This window comes from Procambarus clarkii, chromosome 70, assembly GCF_040958095.1.
Source record: "Procambarus clarkii isolate CNS0578487 chromosome 70, FALCON_Pclarkii_2.0, whole genome shotgun sequence".
Classification (NCBI taxonomy): domain Eukaryota; kingdom Metazoa; phylum Arthropoda; class Malacostraca; order Decapoda; family Cambaridae; genus Procambarus; species Procambarus clarkii.
Genome location: NC_091219.1, coordinates 31,196,997 through 31,208,330, shown reverse-complemented (window position 1 = coordinate 31,208,330; position 11,334 = coordinate 31,196,997). Strand labels below are relative to the sequence as shown.

The 11,334-nt window shown below is 39.9% G+C and overlaps 1 protein-coding gene across 2 annotated transcripts in view; it reads left to right on the top strand.

Annotated features, from left to right (window-relative positions):
• The window catches only part of net, a 290,680-nt gene that overhangs the window by 110,673 nt on the left and 168,673 nt on the right, over nt 1-11,334 (top strand). The window contains exons 1-2 of one of the 2 annotated variants that reach the window (XR_011224206.1): nt 5,582-6,008; nt 6,760-6,880. The gene's annotated coding sequence lies outside the window, so the exon portion shown is untranslated. Of the gene's footprint in view, nt 1-5,581; nt 6,009-6,759; nt 6,881-11,334 lie in introns of those variants that run through there. The other variant, XR_011224207.1, reaches the window with a different exon arrangement.

Genomic DNA, 11,334 nt, shown 5'->3' with positions numbered 1-11,334 from the left:
ACAAAAGAGCATCAGAATTAGACAAAAAGCATCAGAATTAGACAAAAAGCATCAGAATTAGACAAAAGAGCATCAGAATTAGACAAAAAGCATCAGAATTAGACAAAAAGCATCAGAATTAGACAAAAGAGCATTAGAATTAGACAAAAAAGCATCAGAATTAGACAAAAAAGCATCAGAATTAGACAAAAAAGCATCAGAATTAGACAAAAAAAGCATCAGAATTAGACAAAAGAGCAACACGTTTCCTTCTGAGGGGAATAAAACGCGCGCATAAACGACAAAAATCTGATACATTTATAAACTTGTATATAAATATGCAAATTAGCTGCAGATTAAATATATATAACAGCCTCCCGTTGATGGATGGGTCTAATATTATGGCATTGACTATGTAACGAGCTAGAAGCGATAAACCGCTATAGATTAATCTTTCTAATCCATTTTATTTGCATAATCAACCCATTTGTTGTAAATGCGACATGTTAGTAACAATTAAAACACGTTAATATTGAGGTTTTGAATGTAATAGCCTCGTTAAGTTAGGTGGGTTACTTGGGTTAGTACGCTTTTGGTTAGGATGAATATGTTGTTGTTGTTTAAGATTCGCTCCTGGAACAACAAATTTCAAGTAGCACGGGCTATGGTGAGCCCGTAGTGGACTTTTTTTTCTTAGGGAAGAATAGTTCCATTGCTTATGGAGTGGCAAATTGAGCCAACAGCCTATCCATGGACGAAAGGGAGAATTGATGATTGTACTAAACACATGCTTTGCTGACTTCCAAGTTCTGTAACTCGAGCAATATCTTCACTGTAAGATGACAGGAGGATGACCAATAGGTTACTGGGTCGAGTGGGAGGTGTGAGTGGGCGGGCGCGCGCGTGTGTGTGAGTGGGCGCGCGTGTATGTGTACGTGTTTTTCCTGTCTGCATCTGTTTGTCTCTGTCTCTACCCGTCTTTCTTTCTTACAGGTGTGCGCAGACGACACTCATTAATTTTGCACCATGTCGGGTAGTTGACAGACCAAGGTGCCCCACGCCCACAGCGAGAGAGAGAGAGAGAGAGAGAGAGAGAGAGAGAGAGAGAGAGAGAGAGAGAGAGAGAGAGAGAGAGAGAGAGAGAGAGAGAGAGAGAGAGAGAGAGAGAGAGAGAGTTTTAAAAGAGAGAGAGATAAGGCATAGAAAAGATAGACAAAGAGCTATAATCCCCACTACTCCATCTTCCAACAGAACTACCTCCTCCTCCACCTCCCCCCCCCCACCAATCCTCCAACAGCTCCCTCCTACACCCATCCATCCCCACAAATGTCCTCATCCATCACGCTCGTCTGGATGGACTCCGACGTCCCAAGGCAAGCCACCATCCGCACTCAATCCTCAACCAATTTGCACTCAAATGCATCGATATTTGCCTCACTGAATTTTTTAATTTGCATTTTTTCCCAGACAATTCCACGTTTGTTGACGTCTCTGGAAGTGCTGAAGACATTACCGTCAGCTGTCTGGAGGTCAAGAGTGGGACGAATCAAGCTTATCCTAGCTTGCTAAGACATTTACGTTACATTAGCGGTTCAGAGCCACGTTCTCGCCGCAAGCTTTATAAGGTCTCCAAGGTGGCGTTAAGCTGTGGCTGCGAGCGCTGACGGGTCGTACATCTCGGCTCTCGTAACTCGGGGCGGGCGAGAGACCGTCTAATTGGCATCCTTATTGCCTATGACATTTAGATGGCGTCGATTTGGCACCAAGAGACCCTTGCCATAACTAGATATGTCATGTGTACGCTCTTACGCGTTACCCCTGGCTTACCTTAGCATGGGATAGGGCTATACGACATCAAGTATAACCTCCCACATTTTTGTTAATTCATTTATTTATTATGGACCCTCATACCCATCCCGTGGGTGGTGGTGGACCCCCATACCCATCCCGTGGGTGGTGGTGGACCCCCATACCCATCCCGTGGGTGGTGGTGGACCCCATACCCATCCCGTGGGTGGTGGTGGACCCCATACCCATCCCGTGGGTGGTGGTGGACCCCCATACCCATCCCGTGGGTGGTGGTGGACCCCATACCCATCCCGTGGGTGGTAGTGGACCCCCATACCCATCCCGTGGGTGGTGGTGGACCCCCATACCCATCCCGTGGGTGGTGGTGGACCCCCATACCCATCCCGTGGGTGGTGGTGGACCCCATACCCATCCCGTGGGTGGTAGTGGACCCCCATACCCATCCCGTGGGTGGTGGTGGACCCCCATACCCATCCCGTGGGTGGTGGTGGACCCCCATACCCATCCCGTGGGTGGTGGTGGACCCCATACCCATCCCGTGGGTGGTAGTGGACCCCCATACCCATCCCGTGGGTGGTGGTGGACCCCCATACCCATCCCGTGGGTGGTGGTGGACCCTCATACCCATCCCGTGGGTGGTGGTGGACCCCCATACCCATCCCGTGGGTGGTGGTGGACCCCATACCCATCCCGTGGGTGGTAGTGGACCCCCATACCCATCCCGTGGGTGGTGGTGGACCCCCATACCCATCCCGTGGGTGGTGGTGGACCCTCATACCCATCCCGTGGGTGGTGGTGGACCCCCATACCCATCCCGTGGGTGGTAGTGGACCCCCATACCCATCCCGTGGGTGGTGGTGGACCCCATACCCATCCCGTGGGTGGTGGTGGACCCCCATACCCATCCCATGGGTGGTGGTGGACCCCATACACATCCTGTGGGTGGTGGTGGACCCCATACACATCCCGTGGGCGGTGGTGAAAAGGGGTTACAGAGGCACTTAATGGGTTCAGGAACTGAACACCATAGTTAATTTAGCTTAGCAAGTGACAATCTTGTGAAGCTAGTTACACAATTGTTAATATTAATTAATAATTAGTAATTAATAATTAATAATGTTTATATTATATCCTTTTCCAGCTCCTCAGCGTGGCGATACAGAGGGGAAATTCACACCGCATTCAGGGTTCCTGCCCGCCATCTGAGGAGCTGGAGGAACTCTACAACTTATGATAATTATCTTTGTACCCCTATATGTAACTCCTTTTTTGTAACAAAGTTTAAATAAACCACATATATATGTGTATATACAAAAGAATGGGGGTGGTAAGAGAAGAAAATAATAGTGTTTAGTAAGAATCCACAAGGTCTTCTCTGGATACTCTTTATTTTCTTCTCTGAGGCTATGGGTCTCCACATTTGCACCAGAGGTGGTACCCTCACAAATTTATATATATATATATATATATATATATATATATATATATATATATATATATATATATATATATTATATATATTATATATATTATATATATATATTATATATATTATATATATATATTATATATATTATATATATATTATTCGTATTTTATATAATATAATATTCGTATATATATATATATATTATATATATATATATATATATATATATATATATATATATATATATATATATATATATATATATATATTATTCGTATTCAGAGTTATATGGCAAGTTTTTCCCTGAATGCTATGCGTTCCCTTCTCTGAGGCTGTGGGTCCCTATAATTGCACCAGTGGTGGTACCCCCCAATATATATATTATATTATATATTATATATTACATATACACAAATACAGTACGTATACATATCAATAATCTTTTTATATCGCAAGTGATTCAAGAAGAGGCTCACAACAGTCTTTATACAAGGCACTTTACATCTATGGTGAGTCACACAGTTACTAATCCATTATTCTAATTACATTCTTCCATTTTTTAGTCTCGTTTGTCGCCTGGACGAGACTAGCCTGAGGACGGGTAGTGTTTATGAGGGCGGGTTTCACTGAAAATCAAATCCCTATCCTATTGATGAGGGCGGGTTTCACTGAAAATCAAATCCCTATCCTATCGCCTTCATCTCACCCCTTCGTCTTATCATCAAATAACAACATAAGAGCCACAAACCCTTTACAATATAAATGCAATAATTTATTACATTTCTTCAAAGTCGTAATATATGTAAGAAAATCTTAATTTCAAATTCTCGAGCGTTTGGGTAGAAAGGAGAAGCCTATTGTTTCTGAAAAGTGGTAATTTTCCCGCAACATTTCTCATGTAGTTTGATATTCCAGCAGCTGTACCCAACCTGGTGAAACTTAAACACTACACGAGTCCAAATTACACTGTAATTCGTCTCTTTAAGGCCAAGATCCGTTCCTGGAGACTTTTGACTAAAGTTAAAACGCCATAAATCTAAACATATTCGCCCATATAATTCTATGGTATAATGTGGGAATGCGCTCCTCGTAAAAAAACAAAAACAAAAAAAATGTCGAAAATATTCGGAAGGAGTAGCATAAAGTACTAGTACAAAATAGCTGTACTTACCAGAGACAGCGGAGAAAAGTGTGTTGAGACTGGACTCACTTACCTTTTCATCTCCTGAGGGTAGATTGATTGATTGATTAAGCCACCCAAGAGAGTGGCACGGGTATGAATAGCCCGTAATCCGGAGGGAAGGGTTAGGCTGCGTTGTATACACACACTGTTTCACTGGTGATCATGGTGTTCCGCAGGTTTAATAGCAACAGTAAAACACTCAAAACAAATTTAACTCTGAATATATTGTTTCTTAAAGTATTCAAATAATGACACTACTCTGTCCTTAATGATCAAGAAGCTGATGACATGTTCTTAACTACGTGATGTTAAATCCAAACACTCAGTAATTTCTCAGTTTAAAGAAAAAACGAAAATCTACTTTCCCTAAAATTTGAAGCACTTAATATGGATCACACATTTAACACTTTAACAATCTAAATAAACTGATGGCTTTCCTGTGTTCTCTTTTGGATACGAGGCACCACTACCACTTTACGAATACGTTACACTCATGTCTGGCGCGAGTTGTTACAGTTCTTCAGTTGGAAACTTGAAATAAACGAGAATACTCGCGGTAACCTCCATGTAAACATTGGGGAAGCAGGTGGTTGGGTCGCTTATAGTACGCCGCCGCGCCTCCAGGGTCCTGTCATTAGCTCGCTTTATAAGCTTAATACTTAACAACTGGAATGTTTACAGCATGTTGCCGCACCTCAGGGATCCCAACGTTATCAAAGCAGGATATAAATTGTAATTATTAGTATTGATTTAAAATATCACAAATTTATATAACAAAAAACGGAAGTAAATAAAAAATTTGTTGTGAATAGAAAATTGAGCGTAAAAGTTTACTAAATAAAACTCGAATGAGCATAAACTGAACTGCTGAAAATCGAGGGACTAAAGTAGTTACGTTAATAGAGGCCATAGTTGCCTAATTATGTTGCAGGTTATCACCAATGTGAAAATAATTTCACACAGACAATAGTTTTTTAAACGGTTGGAGTTTCTTAGATAGCCTATGGTCTCGCGTTTATATACGTATACGTTCATGTTTGCGATGAATTTTTGAGGTTACCGAGACGTTATAATGGTTTATTGACAAATTCGTGACATCATTTTGACGTCACCCATGACATAAATACCATAGGCGAGGTAATGACGAGAGTTTCGGGGCGTGGCGACGTGCTGTAAGCGACCACCTACCTGCCCCCAATGTTTACATCCATTCAACACAACATTGTGGAGGTTCCCGCGAGTATTCTCGTTTATTTCAAGTTTCCAACTGGAGAACCTTAGCAATTCGCTCCAGACATGAGTGTAAAGCGATCATCAAGTGGTAGTGGTGCCTCGTATCCAGAAGAGAACCAGGAAAACCATCAGTTTAGAGGTGAAATTGACTCGTTAAATCTGCCTGGCGTTTGAAAGCGATTTGCTCGCGTTATCTCTGCTCAACGCCTGTCACCTACGACTGTGAGAACAGTTATTAAGATGGCAGAAGTGTTAAAAGTGTAACCCATTTTTAAGTGCCTCAAATTTTAGGAAAAGTAGACCTTCGTTGAGTTGAATTTAAGTTCAAAATAAGAAATTGCTGAGTGTTAAGATTCAGGAACAGCTTCTTGATGAGTAAGTACAGAGTAGTGTCATTGAGTACGTAAAGAAACAATATGGTGAGAATTTAATGTGTTGTCAGTGCTTTAATGTTGCTCTAACCAGTGATCAGTGAAGCTGTTTTTTTATTTTTTTTTTATTTTTTTTTTATTTTCTACCACAAACGTGGCCACACATTTACAATGCTAAGCAGCATATATACATTTTCTTCTGTCCTCCATGGACAGCAGGGTTAGAGATGTGTTAAACATATAGTTCAAGGGTTTATTGAACAATCAACCACAGAAATTGAAATTGAAATAAGTTTATTGATGTAAAATACACACAAAGGGATGAGGTAGCTCAAGCTATTCTCACCCCGTTCAGTACATCGTGTTAATACATACATATACACACATGACAAACAATAAACATATTACCAAACATTCTGAGAGATAAACATCTACATTTCCTCCTTTACTCAAGTAGTATGGTAAACCACAGGTGATGATTCGGTGCTTTTAAAATGCTAAGCTAACCTACATACGTAAATACATAGATACACAGATTTACGTATGCCCTACATAAAGTGTTCGATGTGTCTTTTACATAGTGTCATTAATGTGCATTTACAAAGGTGAAATGTAATTCTGATCAGCTTCCATATGTACTTTATACACATACATATACATACACACATATATGTACACATACATATATACATACATGTATACATATATACACACACACATGCATTCACATACATTTGTCTCTTTTACTCTGACAGAGTGAGGTAGCTGATAGAGAAACTAGTGAAGCTGTGAGTGTATACAAGGTAGCCTAACACTTTCCTCGGGAGATGAGAAGGTACTAGAGTCCTTTCTCAACACTCTTCACTACTGTTTCTGGTAAGTACAGCTGTAATGTACTATTACTGTATGCTACTCTTTTATTTCATATATGTTTTCGACATGATTGTTTTTTGTTTTTTTTGCATGGAGCGCATCTCCACATTAAGCCATTGAAACATATGGGCAAATATATTTAGATTTATGGCGTTTCGACTTTAGGGGCATATTACGAAAATATGCTAGAAATGAAAACTAGTTCGATTTCAATCTAACTTTTTTGACTAGTTGTATATAAAATTGGGTTCAACTGGTCGAAATCGCAGCATCGTAGCATAAATAGGAAGGGAGAAAAGAAATATTGAATTATGTGTCAAATTTTTTCCAAAATGGTCAAAAATTAACATCAAACAAAAGTGTTAACTGAAATCATGTCTATGACTTTAAGTTATCACAGTAGCATATAATAAAGTATTTTAATATTTAGTTTTATGCCAAAAAACAATTAGATTTTTTTTTATCTCAATTTTTTCTCTTATTTTTATGAGCTGATTTTCATGAAATTTATATAAGCTTTACAGCTTATATATAATTTATATATAATTTATATAAGCTTATATAAATAATTTATATAAGCTTTACAGAACATAAGCTTATCTGTAAGGATGCAAATTTTGGAGGAAATTGGTTGAAGTCAACTTCAACCACAGGTGGCAGAATCTTTGATCTTATTTATTGCCAAGTAACAAAATTACTTCACAGCTTTAATTTTTTTCAATTTACATGAAATTTACACCTTATATGTAGAGTTTAAGTCTCTATAAACGTTATAAAACACTTTTTTCCTAAGTTCATTTATTGATTTTATAAACTTCAAACATGAAATATTGCCATATATATTTTTGTGGAACTTTGACTACTTGTATTAGTAAAACTAAACATATTTTGGATAATCCTTTTTATAAAAATCCTTTATTATATGCTAATATGATATATAAGTGTCAAAGAAATTATTTAATTTGAAACTTGTGGTTATGAAGATTTTTAAAAATGCATAAAATTCGTTGAAAAAAAAATAACTCCCTTTCTATATAGGGTGCGATACTGAAACGTAGAACAGTTGCAGCCCTTCTTATATACAACTAGTAAAAAAAGTTTGGTTGACATTTAAACAACATTTCCAAATCGCGTAATACGCCCCCTTAGTCTAAGTCTCAAGTTATGAGCATACAGAATATCAGATCATTAAAAATGCATCTTAATTATTTGCTTTGCGCTCACGTTTTGTTTTATTTATCTTAACCATGATAAATTATGGACACAGTTTTTTGTATGGGTCCTGTAAAACAGTAATATAAGTCCTCGACTCACAATCGAAGGTCCCGAGTTCAATCCCCCGAGTGCGACAGAATTATTTGGGGACGTTTCATTTTTGACCTGATGCTTCTTTTCACATATCAGTAACTAGGTACCCATAAGCTAGGCAACTGCTGTAGGTTGCATCCTGCGGAAGGTTAGTATAGTTATAGAAGATAGAAGAAGAGTATAGATATAGAAGCCCTGAGGGGGATCTACATACCGCAGGCTTCCCGTCCCCGACGACGAGTATTATTTACTTACATTTTGTAACAAGATTCACGCGACTTGATTGTGTGGTCACAATATTCGAACAAAGAATACGTATCGTGGTTTGTGTTCCCGAGTTCTCTTGATGAAGTGCCTTGATATCTTGATATCTTGTCCAAACACATTTTGTCATCCTCCACCGGTCACTTATGATTTGTACCGTAGTCACTGCTGCATTGTCAGTTCTGTATCCCGTCAGTGCTGCACTGTCAGTCCTGTTCCCTGTCTCTTCTGCACTGTCAATTCTGTACCCTATCACTTCTGTACTCTCAGTTCTGAACAATGTGATCTATATTCTCTGTACATGTCACATATGTACTCTTGTCAGCTCTGTACCATGTCACATGTGTACTCTCTGTACCATGTCACATGTGTACTCTCTGTACCATGTCACATCTGTACCTTGTCAGTTCAGTAGCACTGTGTTACAGGGGGGGGGAAGGAAGTTTCACTTCCGTTTCACAGCCCCCACCCCCCATATCAGAGTCAACACCTTATCCCTGTGTGTACCGGAAATACAGAGGACCCCCCTTGAGGAGCTCCTCTGAGGCCCACCAGACACACACACACTGATCCTCCGAAGGATGGTATAGTAGGAGCGAGAGGCTTGAAGGAATTGTCAAGGAAGTTGACTCCTAAAATACCTCAACCACACCAAAAGACAGCTTTGGAACAGTTTGTGAGGCTAGGCTACCCCGATGTCGTATATAGGTTCTATTCTGGCTTAGGCTTGTCGTGGTGCATTCAATAACATCTCATCTAACACCTGCCAAGACGGGATGTGATCCTAGAATTTAACCCATCTAGGTGTGCATGGGTTATCTTCAATTGCTTCATAGCCTAGCCGCACTTTGTCCACAACGAAATATATGACGATCCTTTCACGGGAATATCATTTACGCATAGCATAAAATTGTTGGTCTTTCGCGTCGATCCAAGCGTGGCATAGTTCAAATGGAGGTGCGTGGAAACAAAATTTACCAAAGAATAGTACATACTTTCAAAATAATGACGTGGATGTACTGTAGCCTCATCCACTGTTAAAATTTCCCTAATCAGATTAACATTCATCTACTGAAACAATTGTGGCAGCTGTGATATTATTTTGACATACCAATTTACTTTCTCAAGCAATTCGGAGGCTTGAAAATCAAATCTTACCTTAAATTCGACCACATAAAAATCATTGGTGATTCTAAGCTCTCGGTATCACTAGGCTGTGTGAATAATGCTTCACAGTCACTAATTATTCCATCATAATAGGACACAAGTTCGGTAATACGCGTATACATAACTCTATAATTACTCGTGCTCACATATATATTTATGAAGATGTCTATGAATACACTTAGCAAATTAGTAAGGGTTCCTGACCGTCTGGCAAATGAAGAGAACGGGTTTGAGAATTAGCAATGCTCAGTCTAAACAAATGATGTTTATCTGGGCCGCAGATGAGTTATAGTCTTAGTGTCGAAAGCCATTATTCTCAAACCATTTATTTTGTAACATTTCCAGATAGCTTGATACTCATTTAATTTTATTATGAAAACAATCAAGCATAATTTATATTTTATGTAGAGAAAACTACTGATCTCTATTATTTGTATTTTCAGTATAAATAGTAGAGAAAACTATTATTTATATTTTATGTGTAGAGAAAACAACTACTCTCACTATCTCTCTCTCTCTCTCTCTCTTTCTCTCTCTCTCTCTCTCTCTCTCTCTCTCTCTCTCTCTCTCTCTCTCTCTCTCTCTCTCTCTCTCTCTCTCTCTCTCTCTCTCTCTCTGTCTCTCTCTCTCTGTCTCTCTCTCTCTCTCTCTCTCTCTCTCTCTCTCTCTCTCTCTCTCTCTCTCTCTCTCTGTCTCTCTCTCTCTCTCTCTCTCTCTCTCTCTCTCTCTCTCTCTCTCTCTCTCTCTCTCTCTCTCTCTCTCTCTCTCTCTCTCTCTCTCTCTCTCTCTCTCTCTCTCTCAAAGGAACTTATTAAAGTCACGAATGATGTGTTGTTGGTATGGATATTTATCTTATGTTTTCTTCCTCTTACGAGACAGCTGGTTCTGTGTGTGTGTGTACTCACCTAGTCACCTAGTTCTCACCTAGTTGTGCTTGCGGGGGGTGAGCTCTAGCGGTTTGGTCCCGCCTCTCAACTGTCACTCAACTGATGAAAAGGTTCCTGAGCCTACTGGGCTCTTTCAAATCTACACTTGAAATTGTGTATGAAGTCAGCCTCCTCCACATCACTGCCTAATGCATTCCATTTGTCAACTACATCTGTGTGTGTATGTGTATGTGTATTCACGTATTTGTGCCTGTTTTGTCGAGCATAGGCTGTTGGATCCCGCCTTTCTAGCTTTTGGTTGTGTTAAGCAATGACTCCTGTCCTTCTTCCCTATCATATCTAGTTCTAAACTATGAATAGAATTTGCTTCCACAACCTGCTTCTTAAGTGCATTCCATTTTCCCACTACTCTCACGCTAAAAGAAAACTTCCTAACATCTCTGTGACTCATCTGAGTTTCCAGCTTCCACCCATGTCGCCTTGTTCTGTTGGTATTCAGTGTGAACATTTCTTTTATTTCCACTGTCAATCCTCCTAAGTATTTTATATGTTGCTATCATATCTCCCCGCTCCCTCCTTTTTTTTTCTAGCGTTATCAAGTTCAGTTCCTTCAGGAGCTCTTCATATCCCTCGCAACTCTGGGACGAGTCTCGTCTCTAATTTCTGAATCTTTTCCAGTTTCTTTATGTGTTTCTTCAGGTTGGGACTCCATGATGGGGCGGCATACTCTAAGACTGGCCTCACGTAGGCAGTGTAAAGCGCCCTGAAAGCCTCCTCACTTAGGTTTCTGAATGATGTTCTAACTTTTGCCAGTGCAGAGTACGCTGCTGT